A 20,944-nucleotide genomic window follows, 5' to 3' on the forward strand; every position below is an offset into this window, starting at 1 on the left:
CAGTGAGGAAGTTTTCATGTCCTGTTCCGAGAACTGAGTGGGTGGCCCTCATGAACTTTGGGGTTGTGATTTCAAGAAGGTCTATAATTTCACACCCGTGTCCAGGGTGGGATCTGCAGCAAGTGAACCCAGGGCTGGGGGAAGGAGTGAACACTCAGCTGAAGGCAGTTAAAATCTGAATCCAGGGACAAGGGTGTGCATTTCTCAGCCATGAGATCATTGAAAAGTGTGTGCAAATACAATGACATATTGCAGATAAATCCTCTTTTCTGATTTGGACCTCGGGCTCCTTATCCTTTACAAACCCTTCCTCTTCCTTACATGGCTATCCTATCTTAATGAAGCATAGCCCTGAGCTTCCCTAGGTAGAGACTTCTGGCAGTTTCTGCTTCTGGGGAGGATATTTTCAAATGACCCTGAACGAACTTCCAAGATAAAATGAATCAGAATTCTCGCCCCCATCCCTAAAATTTTGGTTATTAATCTTATCAGACTGGCTTGATAACCTCAGGATAACTGTTTAAAGCTGCTTTAAATATAGACTGTGATTCAAGCTGGAGGTCATCGTATAAATAAGGGGTGCTGCCTGTGTCCCTGTATGTACGTATGCGAGCATGCATATACATTAAGGAAGCCAGGAAATCTGCATGGTCTTCACTGCAGCTTTCACATGCTGAAGCAGTCCTCTTCCACAAAAGACATAGCTAGTTTAAAACAAAATCCCATTAAAACAAAATCCCATTTCAGTCTTCCTTAACTTAAGCTCGGAATATTCATTCGGTCTTTTGAATTGCTTGCTGATGAGGTCTGCTGGCATTTAATTTACCTGGGCCTCTGCCTCCTCATCTGTAAAAGGCAAGAATGAAGAGCCTTGTTTTTCTGCATCAGGTGCTTGGGTATGTGTGGTCTGAATCAGTTATCTAGCACTTGGGACTTATTACTGAGATTCAACGTGCTACTGAGTAAGAGGGAGGATTAGTTCACGAAGCTGCTGGAAATGAAGGTCAAGATTTCTTTCCAAAGATGCGCAATTAAACCCAGCAGTTTCTAGGAGGAGAGAAGCTGTGAGGGAAGCACCTTGGACATATGCACAGAGAACACCACTTCCTAGGATATGGTGTGACTCATGAGTCACTGTTGCGAGAGGCTTTTCCCCCCCACAGACCAATGAGTTTGTTATCAGCTTGCACATCTCCTGAAATATATTATACCATGTAAAATTTATACATGCTGCCTTTTTTATTATGACTTACAATTGATCCCAGCTTATTTATAGCATATGAAAGTAAAATGCTGTGGACTGTGTCCTATGTGTAATTACTTCCAAAGGCTTTTATCAGCGCAAAGCACCTAGCTGTTAGAGGAGCTGTGGGTACATTTCCTTCAGGGAAAATATAATCACTTTTTATTCCATTCTAAACTTAATTCCTGCACTATATCCTCACTGTAAATTGAGATGACAGACATGAGCTGAAAGACTGTCAAAGCAGCTGCCATAATTTGCTCACTTCCAGCAATAAATGTTCACCTGGAACACAGACTTAAACAGAAAGGACCACATGAAGGAAAAAAAAAAAAGAGGAAACCTGCAGAGATGGCAGAGAGGAGGAATAAATAAATCTCACATGACACAGAAGCAGGAAAACAAAGTAATGACTTTTTCTGTAGTGTCCACTTTTTGCTTTTCTTTTTGATTATTAGGTCTCAACCTTTTACGTAAGTTCCTATAGTTTTACTGCCCTTAACGTACTACTCATGCATTCACTAAATTGGTTTTCTGATTCCCTTTCATCCTGCACAATTCTTGACTGAGCAATAACTAAACATTTGCAAAGCTAACCCTGATGTCACCTTACTGGATTGTCACTGGGCTGCATTTCTTCCGTGTATCAGATGGGACACTCATGAAGGCCCATGCTCCTGTAAAGTCTGTATTGGGTTTGTGTGGTAAGGTTTTGGTAGCAAGGGGGGCTACTAGGGTGGTTTCTGTGGTAGAAGCTGGTAGAAGCTTCTCCTGTGCCTGATAGAGCCAATGCCAGATGGCTCCCAGATGGACCTGCCACTGGCCAAGGCCAAGCCCGTCAATGACGGTGGTAGCACCTCTGTGATAACATATTTAAGAAGGGGGAAAAACCTGTGGAAACCACAGCCAGAGAGCAAGGATTGAGAATATGTGAGAGCAACAACTCTGAAAATCAAGGTCAGAGGAGGAGCTCCAGGCACCAGAGCAGAGATTCCCCTGCAGCCTGTGGTGAGGACCATGGTGAAGCAAGCTGTCCATCTGCTGCCCATGAGGTTAAAGGTGGACCAGGTGTCCACCTGCAGACCATGGAGGTCCCCATGCTAGAGCAGGTGGATGCCCAAAGGAAGCTGTGACCCCATGGGAAGCCTACACTGGAGCAGGCTCCTGGCATGACCTGTGGCCCTGTGGAGAGAGCAGCCCAGGCTGGAGCAGGTTTGGTGACAGGACTTGTGACCCCATGAAGGACCCACGCTGGAGCAGACTGTTCCTGAAGGACTGCACCCTGTGGAAGGGACCCATGTTGGAGCAGTTAATGAAGAACTGCAGCCCACGGGAAGGACTCATGCTGGAGAAGTTCCTGGAAGACTGTCTCCTGTGGGAGGGAGCCCACACTGGAGCAGGGGAAGCGGGTGAGGAGTCCTCCCCCTGAGGAGGAAGGAGCAGCAGAGTTTTGATCTGATGTCTATTTAAGACTAAAATCTACAAGTGTGAAATTCCCAGCCATGAATTAACAGAAGTGAATGATCTACCCTGCATTAAGCAGCTTGGTCCAGTGGATAAGTGTCACATTATGGTGAATTAAATTTCCCACACGTGAGTGGAAAAATGATGTGGCATCAGATTATGCTCTTGCTGCTGTCTAGGGAAATGCAAGGAAACGGTCAGAAGACCCTTTTACAAGGGATAGTAGAGAAGGATACTCCAGTGAACACAGTCAGCACTGCTTTCAAAGTCATACACTGTGAAAGCAAAAGCAAGGCAGAACACACTTCTTTCCCACATGGCCACTGACTAGAGGCTCTAATAACTAAATTATCTTTCTTTCCTTATCTCCAGCAAGTTACTGATACTCTTTATAAATCTAAATCACTTTCTTGCTAAAACTGTTTGAAGCATTGATACTACTTTCATTTGTCCTCTAAGCGGTGATTTTGGTGAGTAGATCAGTAAAAGTGGTATCTTTTTTGTTTTATTAAAATGAAATAAAGAAAATGGCACAATGAAAACCCTTTTCCCTCTCTCCCTCGATACAGCTCTATTACTTCTGGATACTTAATTCCACTCACTTTTGCTATCAGCTGCAGCTTTTAGACAATGGTATTAATGACATGTGGGTCAGGAATTTAATGAGTTTAGATGCCAAAAGGTATATCTTTTCATCTGTTATCAGAGACCTATAGAGATGGAAAACCTGTTTTATAAGTAGACATGTTCTGTATTTTACTTCACAGGAAAGAAACAGGAAGCACAAGACTCCTGCTTTGAACTATAGTAAGACTACCCAATACATTTCATTTGACAACTAATACTGATGTGTTCCTTCAAAGATAAAGCCTACATCTTAAGTTCCAGTACAGGCTGGGGGCTGACCTGCTGGAGAGCAGCTCTGTGGAGAAAGACCTAGGAGTCCTGGTGGACAACAGGATAACCATGAGCCAGCAACTTATGGCCAAGGTGGACAATGGCATCCTGGGTTGCATCAGGAAGAGTGTGACCAGCAGGTGGAGGGGGTTCATCCTGTCCCTCTGCTCTGCCCTGGGGAGGCCCCATCTGGAGCACTGGGACCAGTTCTGGGCTCCCCAGTTCCAGAAGGACAGGGAACTGCTGGAGAGGGGACAGCAGAGGGCTACAAAGATGGTGAGGGGCCTGGAGCTTCCCTCTTACAAGGAGAGGTTGAGAGACATGGGTCTTTTTAGTCTGTAGAAGAGAAGATTGAGGGTGGAGCTGATCAAGGCCTATAAATACTTCAAGGGTGGGTGTCAGGAGGATGGGGCCAGTCTTTTTTTCAGTGGTGCCCAGGGACAGGACAAGAGGGAACAGGTACAAACTTGAACATAGGAAGTTCCACCTAGACACGAGGAGAAACGCCTTTGCTGTGAGGGTGGCAGAGCCCTGGCAGAGGCTGCCCAGGGAGGTGGTGGAGTCTCCTCTGGAGACATTCAAACCCCACCTGGACACGTTCCTGTGGGACCTGCTCTGGCAGGAGGTTGGATGAGATGATCTCCAGAGGTCCCTTCAAACCCCGTATCATTATGTGAGTCTGTGATCTTCATTTTATGGAACCTTGCTATTGCACAGGTTATAAAGCACCCTGACATTCTCAAACAATTGAAAGAAGTCTATGTTCTTTTATATTTGTTGCTCTTTCAGAATCTCCTTCAAACAATTCATGTGGGCAGAATTCTGTTGGTCAGTTTAGGGTCACCTCTCCCATCCACTCCTCCCCACATTTGCTACCCCTCTGCGCTCCTCCGCTTCTGTCCAATGCGGTACACAACAAAGTGAGCTGACCTTGCCTGTTATAGCAATAACTATAAGCAGGAGCCTCTCTGCACACTGTTCCTTGGTATTCACTGTAATATTGATACTCTTTGATAGCAGACACTGTAGAATATGCTGTTAATTGCAGAGTCTGAGGAGGCCTAACTGGAAAGTAAAGTTACTGAAAAGAAAATGGGTTCTGTTTTACCTCAAATCAGGACGCGCTGTTAGGAAATGGATTCTTATTTATTATGAACTTGTACCAAGAAGTTAAAGAACCTACTTAATGCCATAAAGCAGATCTGCATGTGGTACTATTGTTCCCTTCCATCTATATCAGGCTCTTTGACAATGCAAATAAATGCGTTTCATTTCTACCTTTGACGACTGGCAAGTTGCTTCTTCAATGGCTGAAGAATCCCTAGAGTGAATTATGTTTACAGTCATTGTTCCATTCTTACAGAGAAAGAACAGCCCCAAGCCTAAATCCCTGGGGAGGAAAATGATTGGAGGGAAGAAAAAAAAAAAAAAAAGCTTTTGTTTTCATCATGCAGGAAAACTACATCAGATAGGAGCAGTCTACTTTTTAAAAAGGAAAAAACCAGAAGAATCAGAGTGAAGTTTTGCATTTAGCAAGGCTTTACATCTTTCACCATCATGAATACAAATTTTATCTATTGCATACCTCAGTGGAGTTCATGGTGATTTTGATGAATGTGAATAATTGTCTCAATGGTTTTATCTAATATGTGGTCTTCTTCCCAATTTCCTTACATAAGGCTTTTGGGATACCATTATCCTACTCTTCAAAAGTACAGTAAAGACCTATTAAGCAGCAACCCTTGGAGAATTAAAGGACTAGGCATGCAGATAAAGGAAAGCTAGCTGAGTTTAAAACAGAAAGGTGCCAAACTCTTTCCATACAGTGCATATATTTGTGTACATATTTTGAAAAAACATAGTTCTATTTGATTGAAAATAATCACTTTGCCTTACATCTTTTCAGTAAGAGAAGACCTGGATTTAGCAAGAGGTTATGTTTCAAGAGATGTCGGCTACATCATCAGTGCCACCACTTTTCCCTTCCCTATTTGATCTCCTGCTTACGAGCATGATTATGAAGCTAGCATATTGAAATCAATGTAGTATTTTATCCATTTCAGTCTGCGGATGCAAATCAGATATTTTTCTTTCAACACTTATTCACAAAGAACCACCATTACAATACAAACAAAATATGCCCCTACAGGGGCCATCACCAAGAGTAAAGCCAGATCCCAGTGAAACCTGGAGTAAATCATCCTTTGTTTCTAAGAACGTAGATGGTGTTAAGTATATACCTTCCCCATAGGCATGTTTTAAATTTAAATTCCATTACATATAGAGAAAAATTTTAAAAATACATACTGACATCTAGATTTAAAAAAGAATTGTTGATCACCTAAAAAGGACCCTAAAGTAATATCAGACAAAGTTTGTGATTGATGGCCATAAATGACCTTGGCAGAGACTGAAAATCTGTGTTTGAGGGACACTGAGAAAGAGGGTGCAGTTGCTGATAACGGATCATTAAACAGCAGGAGAAATTATGACTCAGTCAAAGATGTCTTCAAAAGATACGCGGGACAAAGAAGGGCTCGTATTCTTAAGATATGATCAATGCTGCCGCTTCCTTTAGAAAGAAGATATTTGACAGAATAATTGGCAAACTGCAAGATTAATGCAAAAATAATGACTGATTAATAAGGGGTGGATAAAGAAAAGTAAGGAATTTTGCCTTGTACATCAAAGGTGCTTACCTGAGACATGATAAATGTCTGTAGGAGATGAAAACAAAAGGTCCTTGCCACAGTGTGATCCTATAGATCAGTAAACCAAGATATTATTATAGATGAGGCCTTTTGCAAGCACCCAACAGGTCATCTCTAGCACAAGACTATGTGATAGCAAGGAATTTCAAATACACAGATATATATTGGGATAGAAAAATGGCAGATCAGAGGTAGGCTAGTTACCTCAAGTTAATGACAGACTTCTCCCCAGGGCTATTCGGAACACCTCAGTGAGGGACATTCTTATTGCTTTGTCCAGCTTTCTCCCATGCAAGTGATTCAACAAGTTCTTAAACTGTTCTAATCACTGTTTGTCAATAAAGAAAGGGATATGTGAAGGTAAGAATAAGCCCAAGTGAAAAAGCTAAAGTGATAGCATTTCCCAGTCACAAGAGAAGGATCAAACTGAGAAAGTCAGTGTGAGTCTGCACCACCTCGGAGTGAAAGCTAAATGAAAGGTAATATAAAGGCAAAAGAAAAATACCAAACATAAAATTCTATTTTCTTTTCAGAAGTTTAACTTTCTCATTCTGTTGAATTTTGCAGTAAATAACTTGGAGTGGGCTGAAACAACCTCAAATGTTTAACTATTGTCTTTGATAACTCATGCAAGACAGATAAGGCATCAGAAGCCTAGAAAGGACACATCTTCAAGCAAGAAAAATGACAGCCTTGGGATACAGCCAGCAGCTTAGTCTCAAGCACCTAAAGTACTTGAATGAATAATAAGGAAAAAAAGTATTTACGAACATTGGAATTTTAGTCAGAAGATGAATGACAGCTTGTAAGCATGTCATGAACACATTAAATCACATCTACTTATGCACCTTCTCTAACAAGACTTTAACAGTAAGAGAAAAGTACCCAAATTTACACAGGTAGGCTTCAGTGACAGCTCTGACCATCCTATATGGGTCCCAGATAGTCTACAAAAACTTGTATCATTATGAACTGTTGTATGAGTGCATATCTGATTAGAAAAACATAGCTAGAGAGACATCACTAGAACCAGCTGCTCTCCAAGGGAAAGGGAGTCAAGCACGGTACCACAGCCAGCCGGGCAGGGGCCTTCCCAGCCAGAAGCCAGCCCCATGGCACCCAAGCAGGAGAGCACCAAGGAGGTTCAACCAAGAGCCCAGATCAGCAGGGACATTCACAGCAGGGAGACAGGTCCAAGGAAAAGCCAGGGAGTCAGCCCACAGGTCATGAGGGTGACCAGGACCAGACACAGCCCGGTCAGTCATCACGACGCAGGGCCAAAAAGTCAGGCCACATGTCAGGAATAGCAGGATGTTTTGCCAGGCACAGCTATGGAATCATAGGATGCATTGGATTGGAAGGGAAACCTTAAAGATCATCAAGTTCCACTCAATGCCCTGGGCAGGGACACCTCCCACTAAACCAGGCCGCTCAAAGCCCCATCCAGCCTGGCCTTGAACACCTCCAGGGATGGGGCAGCCACAGCTTCTCTCGGCAGTCTCTTCCAGCATCTCACCACCCTCACAGTAGAGAATATATATACACACACACTTTAGCTAGAGGCCAACAACCCTCTGCCATAGCTCAGACAAGGCCCAAAGGAGTGGGTGTGGGGAGGCCCCAAGCAAAGCTGCCAGGCCTGTTAGTGCCCTCGGGGCCTCCACAGTCATTGTTAACATTTTCTGTCAAAATGGCAGTAAGTAGCATGTGAATGTAGTCTGTCTTGTCTGGTATGTGATACCTGAATGACTGAGTAGAGAAAATCCTTATTTGAATTTGTACATAACACTGCATGACGATGCCAGGATGGGGATTCAGAACTTTCCTGACATACTGGGGGAACGGTTTGAAATAAGAGAATGCAATTTAACAAAGCCAAGTGCAAATTTCTACATTTCGGTGTCTAATCTAAAACAGTCATCCTAGGCTCTTGCTAAAGTCATTGGAGAAATTGTCACTGTAGGCCAATGCATAGGACAACAGAGTACGTGGCCACTCAGTGCAATGAAGAGGGATCTCCTTAAGGTGCATCTTTTAGGAGTGCTAAATCCTTGGAATCATTTAATGAAATGGCTACTTAATATAGCTAGGTGCCCACAAAAGCCCTGACATCAGATACCTCTGTGACTTGTAGAGAAATGTGTTTAAAATAAATTGGATAATTTGCAATCGCTTAATAAATAGCAAAATCTGAATTTGAAGTCTGATAGCTGCTGATTTGCAAGTAACACAAATATAGAAAGTGCTTAATTCTAGCCTGCTATAATTTCAGCAATATTCAGAAATATTCTCCTAAGCAAAACCACCAAGGCCATAATTTCAGCTTCTTTTCTGCTGAAATATTCTCCTAAGCAAAACCACCAAGGCCAACGCTGCTCCCTCTTTCCTTCTACATCCCCATCAGAAATCTGCTTAAAAGGAGTGCAGACCTTTAAATTCCAGTTCATTAGTCTTTTACATGCCACTGTTTTATATTTTTGATACTGTCAGAATTTTCCATTGTGCTGGCATGTCCCAGGCACAAGTGTATATGGGTAGTATTTTTCAGTGCCAATGTACTGGCTGCGTGAAATGGCAGGAGTTTGCAATAGGCATTCTTTATGCCTGAGACAGCCTTGCATGAATTGCATGCAGAATGGAAGCAGCCGTAGGCATAAATAGCTAAGGTTAGCTACATGGAAAAAGCACATTTTTCTTGTTAACCCTGCTCCCATTTTTAGAAGATGATGAGACATGATGATACAGGAACGACAACACCACACTTGCTAAGCTACAAGAGCTAGTTTTGAAAAGCTATTGGTAGAGAAAGGACTCTTGTACCCCATAATGAACAGCTTGTACCATTACGTATGCTATCAGGTTAATTTGTATTATGCAAACTGCTGTAACTATTTTTTAGTACCCAGGAAATTTTCTCTGTCGTTCTTAAAAAACAAACAAACCCCCAAAACATACCCCATCTAATCTTAAAATATCTCTGCAGTCACTAATCATCATATTTTGGATTCTTTTGCAGAGGCAAATCTGAAAACTCTTAAAGTTCTATTTCAGACGCTGCTCTACGCAGCATATTAATCACAAGTCTGTCCTTCCATTTGCAGTGTTTCGCTCTGAGGACATATAAAACTACATTCCAACAAAGCTCAGAAGATGAGCTCTAGGGATTCTTGTGGCAAAAGTAAGCCTTTAGCAGAATGAAAAGTGACACATCTTGCATTGCAGCAGTTTAAAACACTCCCAGACTACTTTTCAGAAAAAGCATGAAACAGAAAATAAAACAGACCATGAGCCAAGTAAAATTCTGTTAAAAAGTTGCCACGCCATGAAAAACTAAATGACATTTATTTCTATTTTTGCTATTGTACTGTAAAATAAACAGTGTTGTTTCTAGATCCATGCCTCCAGTGTCAGTGAGTGCAGTTGGGGAAAACAGCAAGGCTAAATGTCACACCATCTGGAACCTGCAAGGGACTTTGGCTACAAATCCAGATTTTTTTGTAGTGTGTTCAAGAAGAAAATCTCAGCAATGGATGCTTGGGAATCTTTTTGTCATTCTATTACTTTCACTTTATTAGTTCCTCAAAGTCAATCATAGAATCATAGAATCATCTAGGTTGGAAAGGACCTTTAAAGAACATCTAGTCCAACCATCAACCTAACTCTGATCAAAATAAAAAAAAAAAAAAAAAGAAAACTATACCCCAAAAAAATCCCATATCACTAAGCCATGTCTCTAAGCGCTATGTCAACCCATCTTTTGACAACCTCTAGGGATGGTGCCTCAACCACTTCCCTGAGCAGCCCATTCCAAGGCTGAATAACCCTTTCCCTGTAAAAATTATTCCCAATATCCAATCTGAACCTCCCCGGGCGCAACTTGAGGCCATTTCCTCTTGTCCTATTGCCTGTTCCTTGGGAGAAGAGACCAATCCCCCCTTCTCTACGCCCACCTTTCACGTAGCTGTAACGGGCAATAAGGTCTCCCCTCAGCCTCCTCTTCTCCAGGCTGAACACCCCCAGCTCCCTCAGTCCTTCCTCACAAGACTTATTCTCCAGACCCCTCACCATCTTTGTTGCCCTTCTCTGGACCCACTCCACCACCTCAATGTGTTTTTTGTGGTGAGGGGCCCAAAACTGGACACAGCACTTGAGGTGGGGTCTCACCAGTGCCCAGTACAGGGGGACAATCGCCTCCCGAGTCCTACTCCCCACGCTGTTCCTGATACAGGCCAGGATGCTGGTGGCCTTCTTTTTTGGCCACCTGGGCACACTGCTGGCTCATGTTAAGCCAACAGTCAACCAACACCCCAAGGTCCTTTTCTGCCAGACAGCTCTCCAGCCATTCTTCTCCCCAGCCTGTAGCGCTGCCTGGGGTTGGTGTGACCCAAGGGCAGGACCCTGCACTTGGCCTTGTTGAACCTCATCCCATGGGCCTCAGCTCATCGATCCAGCCTGTCCAGGTCCCTCTGCAAAGCCTTTCCACCCTCCAGCAGGGCGACACTCCCACCCAACTTGGTGTCATCTGCGAACTTAGTGAGGGTGCACTCAATCCCCTCATCCAGATCATTGATAAGGATGTTAAAGAGAACGGGTCCCAGTACCGAGCCCTGTGGGACACCACTCGTGACCAGCCGCCAACTGGATTTAACTCCACTCCCCACCACTCTCTGGCCCCAGCCTCCAGCCAGTTTTTAACCCAGCAGAGAGTACTCCCATCCAAGCCCTAGGCAGCCAGTTTCTCCAGAAGGATACTGTGGGACACCGTATCAAAGGCCTTACTGAAGGCCAGGTAAACAACATCCACAGCCTTTCCCTCCTCCAGCAAGCGGGTCACTTTGTCATAGAAGGAGATCAGGTTTGTCAAGCAAGACTGCCCCTTGTGAACCCGTGCTGGCAGGGCCTGATCACCTGGGCGTGCTTCGTGTGCTGCATAATGGCACTCAGGATTATCTGTTCCATGACCTTTCCAGGCACCGAGGTCGGACTGACAGGCCTGGAGTTCCCTGGATCATCCTTCCTAACCTTTTTGTGGATGGGCATCGCATTTGTAGACGCCAGTCAGCTGGGACCTCCCCAGTTTGCAAGGACTGCTGGTAAATGATGGAAAGTGGCTCAGTGAGCACTTCCACCAGCTCCCTCAGTACCCTCGGGTGGACCCCACCTGGCCCCATAGACTTGTGTATGTCCAGGTGTTGGAGTAGATCCCTCACCACCTCCCTTTGGATTGCGGGGGCTTTTATTCTGCTCCCCACCCCTGTCTGCTGGCTCAAGGGTCTGGGTACTCAGGGAACAACCAACTCTACTGCTGAAGACAGAGGCAAAGAAGGCATTAAGTACCTCAGCCTTCTCCTCTGTCACTATCTTACCTCCCACGTCCGATAGAGGATGGAGATTCTCCTGAGTCCTCCTCTTGTTACTAATATATTGGTAGAAATTCTCTTTACTGTTTTTAACATCAAGGCCAGGTAAAGTTCTAGTTGGGCTTTGGCCTTTCTAATCTTTTTCCTACATGGCCTTGCAACACCTTTGTAACCTTCCTGAACGGCCTGCCCCTTTTCCCAAAGGCCATAAACTCTCCTTTTTTCCCCTGAGCTGTGACCCTATCTCTTTGTTCAGCCAGGCTGGTCTTTTCCCCTGATGGCTCACTTTACAGCGCACAGGCACGGCCTGCTCTTGTGCTTTTAAGACTTTCTCCTTGAAAAACTTCCAGCCTTCCTGGACTCCTCGCCAACCTTTTGTTGCCACCATTCCCTTTCTTGATGCGCACTTACCACACCAGAGGCTGGGCCCCCAGGCCTCCTCAGCAGCCCCCCACCAGCTACCGACTCCGGGCACGGACCAGCCGCCCTCCCTGGCTTCAAAAAGCCCTCAAAAAGAGCTCATCACCAACCCTTTTTGCCACGATTCCCTGCCCCAGTGCGGATTTACCTGCTCTGGAGGCTGCTCTCCTCAGGGAAAGACCGTTAACATCTCTACGCCTCGTTTAGTGCCAATACAGGCACTAAAACATGCAAGACAAGTAAAAACCAAAGTTTCCGCTTTGCATAAATATATATCATATAGCTAATGTGTATTATACGCAGAATTTGATTATTTGATTTGCTAATAATCTAAGGAAAGTAAAGCCTTTTTTTTTTTTAATATGGGGGCAACTACTGTTTTTGTTCCTGCTGGTGTAAATGCATTAACTGTCATAGATTTAATGCTGATTTACAGCAATTTATTGAGCTGGGCATTTTATGTTAACACTGACAGGCTTCCAATACAAATGAAAAAACACTCAGGTGTCATGCATTTCATTACAAAGACATTCATCACTTCACACTGCTCTGAAGTCTGGTAGTACAGTAAAATCTTGGGAAAAGATGCTTATGAAAAATTCTTCTAGAAAAGGAAGGCTGCTGTTTTGTGCTCGAGGCCTCGGGATTCTTAGGTTTGTGATTCACCCAAGAAGAAGAGAGTCCTCATACTAAAGGCTAAACCTTACTTGGGGGCTTTTTCTTTGTTTACGTCCTCCAGGACAAAATAACTCTACTGGAATGTTATTTTATGAACGCTGCACAATGTCACTGCCCTACAGTCTGGAAAATTAACATGAAAAAGAAATGAGATCATGAGCTCATCTTATTCCTTTCCAAGATGATTTGGTGCTATGTACAAAGTACTCTATGCTAAGTACAGGGGGTCTCACGCATACCACTGCAAAGCCAGCACAAATAAAATTTGTACATCTCCAGCTCCCCTTAAAGCTTTACAAATCTACAAATTTTGTAGAAAGATTTCTCACCAGGTCCTAACGGATTGCTGAGAGGAAGGGGAAGGGACAAGTCTGCAAAAGAGCAGAACCAGAGCCTGCTGGAGTTAACTAAAATTCAGCTGCCATGCTGCACAGAGCAGAATTTGCTCAACAGCTTTTTATTCCATGCGGATTATTCTTACCATTTCTTTCAGTTAATAAAATAAACTGGGAGAAAATGCTGAGACTGCAGCACAGGCTGTTGGTAAGCTCTGTGAAGGAGATGGTAGATTTTTTTTTTCCCCTTTCTTATCTGAATAAGAGTTAAGAGATGTTTCTGTGTGTCAAACCAAACAGGAGGATCTTACACTTGTTCATAAAAAAATGCTTCATCTCTTGTCCACCTCTAAAACATCTGTGATTCCCATGGTCTTCCAGTGACTTCAGGAGGTGGTCTCCTATAAATAGAAGTCAGGGCTATAGGAAGAAACCTCAAAAAAAAAAAAAATTTTCTTTTTTTTGCCATAAATTCCCTTCATGCTTGCGGGTGAATCACTCGGGGCATGCCCTTTTTTTGCCATAAATTCCCTTCACGCTTGCGGGTGAATCACTCGGGGCATGCCCGCAATGTCCAGCATGGAGATTCCAAGCCAATGCCTTCGCGTGGCATGGCTGTAGCAAGGAGCAGAGACTCTAGAGAGCCTTAAAGCATCCTGGCCACATTTAGCATCACTGTGCCAGACCTTGTAAGTGCAGCCTTTCATCATTACTGCTTATTTGTTCAGAGGCTGTGCCGAAACCGTGCTGCTCCTGGTTCTGCAGCAGCAATGGATATTGCTGTCTCAAGGAGGTGTGTTTCATACTCGGTTGTGCTGCGCAGAGGTGCCAGCAGCCTGCCTGAGCCTTGGAATCCTACCTGGAAAGCAGGAACAATGGTTTGACCTATAAAACATACAGATAGAGCAAGTAATACATTTTGACAGTCTTGTAAAGTTCCCCCGGAGCTCAGTGTAGTGATGAGGGCCAGATGAATAATGCAGATCTTTGAGCACTCATGCAAAACTGCACAATCCTTACATTTGTTTCCTCGGGGTCAGTGGATACTTTTGAAAGCACCACTGATTTCCACAAGTTCTAAGGTGAGGCAAGGACAGCATTAGTGTTCAGGTCCGCGATGGCACCCACAGTTCTTAACATCCCTGAGCAGCCTCACCTGGGACCTCCATCCACCCCCCTCACCTGCTGCCCACAGGACCAGGGGCTCCATTTCAGGTCAGACCTGGACCTTCGGTCCTTCTCTGGGCTGTGCAGTGGAGGTGCCTGTTGTGTCTGGGCCCCTTATCCTCACACCACAGCTCTGTCTTCTGCAGCCTTTGTTGGGACTGCCCAGAGGAAGCAAGGCCTCGTCCCCTTGTCTAAGAGACAACCTCTAAATTCCCTGACCTGGGGGAGAAGGCCCTCCAAGCCTTCAGTGGAATGCCTCAAACACTCGCAAGGAAATAAATAATGCAGGCCTGATGTTCAAAGAACTAATAAGACTCACAGGCCCCAGAAAAGCAGTGGGAAGACTGTCTTGTGGAGACAAGATAGTTGTGCCACTCGTGTGCTGAGCTTGCTAGTTCTCTGTTCTCGAGGCCATTGTGTCTGATAAGTGACCTTTGCTTCATTATCTGCGAAATGCATATGAAAGCACACACCCCATGCTAATGGAGATTATGGAGATCATGCTAAATGCTAAAATAATATGCTAAAATAATATACGACTATGGCATTCGTCTCTCCACACAAATCATGCTACACATCACCTGAGAGAAGGGAGAAACCTGAGATGAGGTTGTCCTTGGCAAGGGGGGTTGACTGTGCTAATTCAGCAAACATAAATGGGGAAAATAAGTGCCCCTTGGGGGAACAAAGAAGAAGATTGTGACTGGGAAGATTTTTCTAAGAAAGAAGACTGTACCCGGGAAGATCTCTCCCAAGAAAGAAGATGATACCTGGGAAGATTTTTCCAAGAAAGATGATTATTCCTGGGAAGATTCGCTGAAAATACACTGAAACCAGGACAGGTGATCTCTTAATCTTTGTCTTTTTCTCTATCTTTTCCTTTCTCAACCCCTCAGTTTCTCTTCTCTCTTAGAGCTGTTAAGTAACGACCTTCAGTACCTCTTGCCATAAGTTGTTGTTTAAGTAACATGCTCAGTAACACAATCTATACCTCACTGCTTGCCATAATTTGTTAATATACCTGACCAATTATCATGGACTTGTTAAGACCTATACTAATCATTTTGGGAATTAATGTTTTTATACAGACCTTGAGATTTATCTCACCTTGGTCCACGCCATTGGGAATTTACGGATCGGAGTCACTTATCCCCCTTTTTTTCTGAGAGTGTGATGGGACACCTTGCCATGCCCAGGGAGGTTGGAGAATCACACTCTGCATGAGTGACACTGAGAGGTAAGATACTGACAAATTCTGAAGTCCCAGGTCTTGATGACCTTGAATTAGAAGTTACTCATATTCTCAATGTTACGAAAAGCCAGGGTTTTTCCTTCGTGTAGTTAGAAATATGGGGAATTTGAGAGCCTGACCATGTGGTGAGGAAGACGACAGCCTCCTGACTTTGGAGACAAGTAGAGATTTGACCAGTAGCAGTAGATGTTGGCTTATGAGGATTCTGGACGACAGAAAATTGGCATTAGCCTGTTTGGAACGTATGGAGATAAGGCCCTTACAACCTTCATTTCATCAGCATAATTGCAATATACTGTGAAATGCTTAACTGGACTGGCTCTGCTGTGCTTCAAATACTTAGCACTTGTATTGGGCTTTACATCTTCAAGGTGCTTTTTGGACATAAATTAATCGGTAGCATTTTGATAGCAAGAAAGAGAAGAGAGAAAGATTAGAAAGATCAGAATTATATCTGCAGTGGTGGATAAATGTGCTGCATGTTTTTCTGATTTAGTCTCAAAGACAGCAAATAACCAGGTAAAACATAACGCTGATAAGAAATGTCCATCAATCTTTCAGGTTAGTTCTGGATGATAGGATCTGGAGAAAGAAGGGCGAGAAAGAAATCTAACATAATTTCTACTGTACTCTCATAGAGAGTAGTTTTTGAAAAAGAAGCCAAAGGACTTTTAACATTGATAAAAGTGCTTGGAATTCTATTCTCGGTCACTGAAAGCCTCTAATTTTCCACAGGAGAATATGGCACAGAATTGCGCTGTACTTTACTAACAATTAACTTTCCCTTGTGTGTTTTTCTTAGAAGTGGTATATATCGCTTATTCATTTCCTGTTTCTTATGAAGCTAACAATGACAATGGCTGGAGATTAGATTGAGACTGTCTAAACACATTGCATAGTTCATCAGAAAACTTTAAGAAGGTGCCTGCTTTCCTTTTGACTTAATCTGCTCTGAATTCCAAATCAATAATCAGGAAGTAAAATTTTGTGTCCATCTATTTATGCTATTTGTCATTGTTACAGCTGGTAGAAGATAACAGTGTTGGTAGGGAAGACTTGCTTGGCAGTTGTTTACTCACACCGTGGATATGACTTCTCTTGGTGACTATTCCTTCTGTTTCAAGACTATTACCTGTATTTGCATGCACACGTAAACTTTCCAATAAGTTAAATTTTATGGCAAGAGCAGAGATTTGCACCTGTCCACTTGCGTACAAAGGAACTGTTCCTTGATGGATTCTGCAAACCATCGGTCTTACGGGTCAAGTTGATCCAGACTAATTGTGCCAGTGATTTTTCGTGATGATGCTACTGCTGTGACAATCTGATAGGGACCAACTGCCATAGAGTCTTAGGATTCCTACTGTCACGCCTTTCTCTCCCCCAGCCCTCATCTGCTTTGTCACGAAAAGCAGAGTATTGCATACAGCTACTGCAAAGCTAACTCTTCCCATCACAGTGCTCAGTTTCTCGATCTGGTATTTTATGTCAATTTACAAATTAGAACATGAGTGACAGACATAGAAATAATAACTGCATCCTATTTCCCCTCTCTCTGGAAGGGCTCAATTAGTTTGTAATGAAAATGCACAGACTTTAAAAGCTCTTTGATCATGTTAGCTAGATGATCCTTCCCGTTATCTCTACAAGGTAGCAATTTCACTTTGTTTACTCATTTTACACATCAAGAGATGGCCAATATTGGCTGTCTTCCTCATGGCCTCCCGCGAGGTGAGGGTAATTGATACCTAGTCTGTAGCAGCAGGTTATGCAGTGGGGGCTTTATGCTACCCGTGTTAAACTTAATAGTCAAATATCCAGGATAGGGGCAGTGACATTACAAAGTAAGGTTGACTCAAAAATATGTAATCCTTGCCTTTTCAAGAAAGTTTTGCACTGTTCCTGTATGCAGTTGTTCACCCTTCTGTGTAGTTTCTCCTTTGTTAGCCCTCAGCTTTGGTTACCTCTACCTTTCTCCAGTTAAAGTTCCTGGATTGCTTTAAAAGGGAAAGGTCCAAAGTATGGTAGATCCAGCAATATTCTGTCTCTTGTCTTCTCTGCTGTAACAGTCACTTTGTCTAACCTAACTCCCAGTCCAAGACAGCAATCTCACCTACTAAGTGAGGAGGACACTCCTCTTAAGATATGCTGAGTATATGAACAAAGGTAAAGATCAGGATGGTATTGGGAAGATAATCCAGGAGGACTGGATGTGCACTCACTGAAACTCCCTGTTTCAGAGGAGAACTTCAGAGTTGATTTCCAGCCTTCCCTTGAACAATCCACCCTAGGATCCCAACTCCAGACACCAAAAAAAAGTTTCCCCTAGTTCCTTTAAGAAGCAACGTGCATGGAACTGAAATATGGCCGGGGATTCACCATAAGAGCAAGCTCATTTCAGCCTCCTCTGTAGTGCCCCTAGTCCTTGTCACTGTCTGGTTCCTCCGTCAGACAGATTTAGTGCAATGAACTTATAACTCTCTGTGAAGAGACTAGGCATAAACCTTCCAGTTTGTTGCGTGATGGAATTACTCCATTGTAAACGAGCAATGAATAAATGTACTAAAGGAAAGCATCACTTTTTGTGGGTTCATATAGCGTACGATAAAAATATATAGTTCCCCAGTTATAAAATCTATCAAAGTTTTTCAACAGTCCCATATTTTTTACATGCCTTCACAACTGCGAGCAGCTGCCTCTACATATGTTCCTTGATTTTATGCCCACATTACAATGGCATCAGAGCACTCCTAGCTGTGCAGGCACATTTTTTATCCACCTCCAGCCTTCTGTTGCTGGGACGGTAAATCCATTTGATGGAAGAGGAGTGGGGGCATGGGGGTAATATAGAGTATGTGGCACAAAGCCTCTAATGGAGTTTGGGAGGATTAAATCATAGATGTTCCCTACCCAAACTATGGCACGGTATCCTGTATGAAGCATTCAGTCAAATACATTCAATCTGGCAGGCCTGCTTTATAAGAAGGCTCATTTATCTTTCATGATAGGGCCACGATTTTATATAGTGGCTTTGATGTGAAGTTCTCAAAATAATTAAATGGATTTTCTATAAATGAGGGCCCCTTCTGTCATAGCTGAAGCACAGCCACCCCCCGGAAAGAACTCTGTGGATGTTTTGTAGAGGGGTATGTGGGGATACAGCGGTATCCTCTTTCAACAGTGAGGACTTTGGGGATCCTTGAATGGTGTTTAGTGTGGTCCTTACTGTAAGAGTCATCAGAGCCAGTTAGAGTGAAGACAGTACTTTTCAGGTCTTGTTCATACATGTTTTTAGTGAATAGGCTCGGTACTGACTTGAGTGGTTCCTTCAGACTGTTGTATAAAGAACAAAAGTAGCAGCAGTTTAGGACTAGAAGTGAAGGCATACTGTCATCTGCAGGAGAAAGTAGTGGGCAGAATGCAAATAGTTACTGGAAATTAATTTGCATGGTTTGGTAACATCCTTCTCTCTCCTTTTTAAGGAAAAGGATTAAATAACCTGTGTAGTTCCACAGGCAGGGCTGACATAATACAAAAATACAACTATAAATTACTCTGTCTCAATCTTCTTAATGTTTTCAAGTTTCCTATTAACTGATCCTACCTAATTTGTAAACTTAGATCTTTTAAGAGATCATAGAACACCAGGTTGGAAGGGATCTTGAGATTCATCTGGTCCAACCTTTCTTGGCCAAAGCACAGTCTAGTCAAGATGGCTCAGCTCCCCATCCAGCTAAATCTTAAAAGTGTCTGTTGTTGGGGAACCCACTGCCTCCCTGGGGAGATTTTCACAATAGAGAACAATCAGCTTTTGGAATAAACTTTCCTTCTGTGTCCAGTTGGAATCTCCCCAGGAATAATTTGCACCCATCACCCCTCGTCTTTTCTGTGGGACTCCTTGTGAAAACGGAATCTCCATCTTTGTCAACAGCCTTTAAATACTGGAACATGGTGATAAGGTCTCCCCAAACTTCTTTTCTCAAGGCTGAACAAACCCAGTATGTTTGACCTTTCCTCACATGGCAGCTTGCCAGTCCTTTTATGTCCCTTCTCTGGACCCTCTCCAGCCTGTCCACATCTCTTATGTATAGTGGGGACCAAAACTGAACACTGTATTCCAGGCGTGGCCCTGCAAGCGCTGAGTAGAGTGGGATAATGACCTCTTTCTCTCTGCTGGTGATGCCCTTGTTGATACAACTCAGCACCCTGTTGGCTCTTTGCCCCAGCAGCAGCACACTCTTCACTCCTGTTGAGCGTGTTGTCCACCAGGGCCCTCAGACCCCTTTCCACAGAGCTGCTTCCCAGCCGGGTAGATCCCAGCCTGTGCTGCACCCCTGGATTATGTTTTCCCAGGTGCAAGACCTTACACTTGTCCTTGTTGAACAAGGGTTCTTGTTAGCCTCCTCTTCCAGCCTCTCCAGGTCTTCCAGCAGTGTGACCCTCCCTTCTGAAGCTTCCCCACTCAGTTTGGTGTTGTCAGCAAACTCCATCAGGGTACCTTTGATCCCATCAGCCAGATCACTAATGAAGATACTAAAGAGTGTTGGGCCCGGTATCGATCCCTGGGGGACCTCGCTGGTGAGAGGTTGCTGGTTTGAAAAGGAGCCATTGACCACCACCTCTGGGTGCAGCCTGTTGGCCAGTTCCCCACGCACCACACAGGCCACTGGTCTGGACCGTAACACATCACTTTCTCTAGGAGGATGCTGTGGGGAACCGTGCCAAAAGCCTTGGAGAAATCCAGGTAGATCGTGTCCACCGCTCGTCCCACATCAACCGAGCAGTGTTATACAAAAGCTGGCTACAATTCCAATCCATTTACAATTACTTCTCCACACATTTCTAAATCACTGTCATTTCTAGGCTCTAAAGAAAATTTGCTGATTAATACTTCTGCACAATAAACTCTAAACACAACTGGTCCCACATGTGAACTCCAGTAGGGGCTGAAGGACTTTTCCTACCAGTGTCCTCCGTGATGGCAAATTCAGGGCTTTATCTAGTCTAGTTTTGAACAACCAAAGTAATGAGGTTCCACACATTTCTTCTTGAAGGTAACCAGAATCTAATAGATAACTCCAATAGAACGCATTTCCTCATCTGGCTAAAATTGTATAGCTCCCATCTGTTGACAAAGCCAGGAAAAGGGAACTGGAGTGTTTTTATCCGTCTTTCTTTGAACATCAGATAAGCAGACGTGCTTCCTTGCACTCTTAATATTATTTTATCCCTTGCATAGAGAGGCAGGAGGAAGCAGCATTTATTTTGCCAACAGAACAGGCTCAGCCCCTAACAGTTCTTAGGGTGGGCATGCAACCATTCTCTTTGAGTCGAATAGACAGCTTTTGGTAAGCTGAATCAGATGCAGGGGCAGAGGAAATAGGGAAGATCATGTTTGTCACTAGATCCTGTACGAT

Source organism: Calidris pugnax, unplaced genomic scaffold (assembly GCF_001431845.1).
Source record: "Calidris pugnax isolate Ruff unplaced genomic scaffold, ASM143184v1 scaffold3, whole genome shotgun sequence".
NCBI classification, from domain to species: domain Eukaryota; kingdom Metazoa; phylum Chordata; class Aves; order Charadriiformes; family Scolopacidae; genus Calidris; species Calidris pugnax.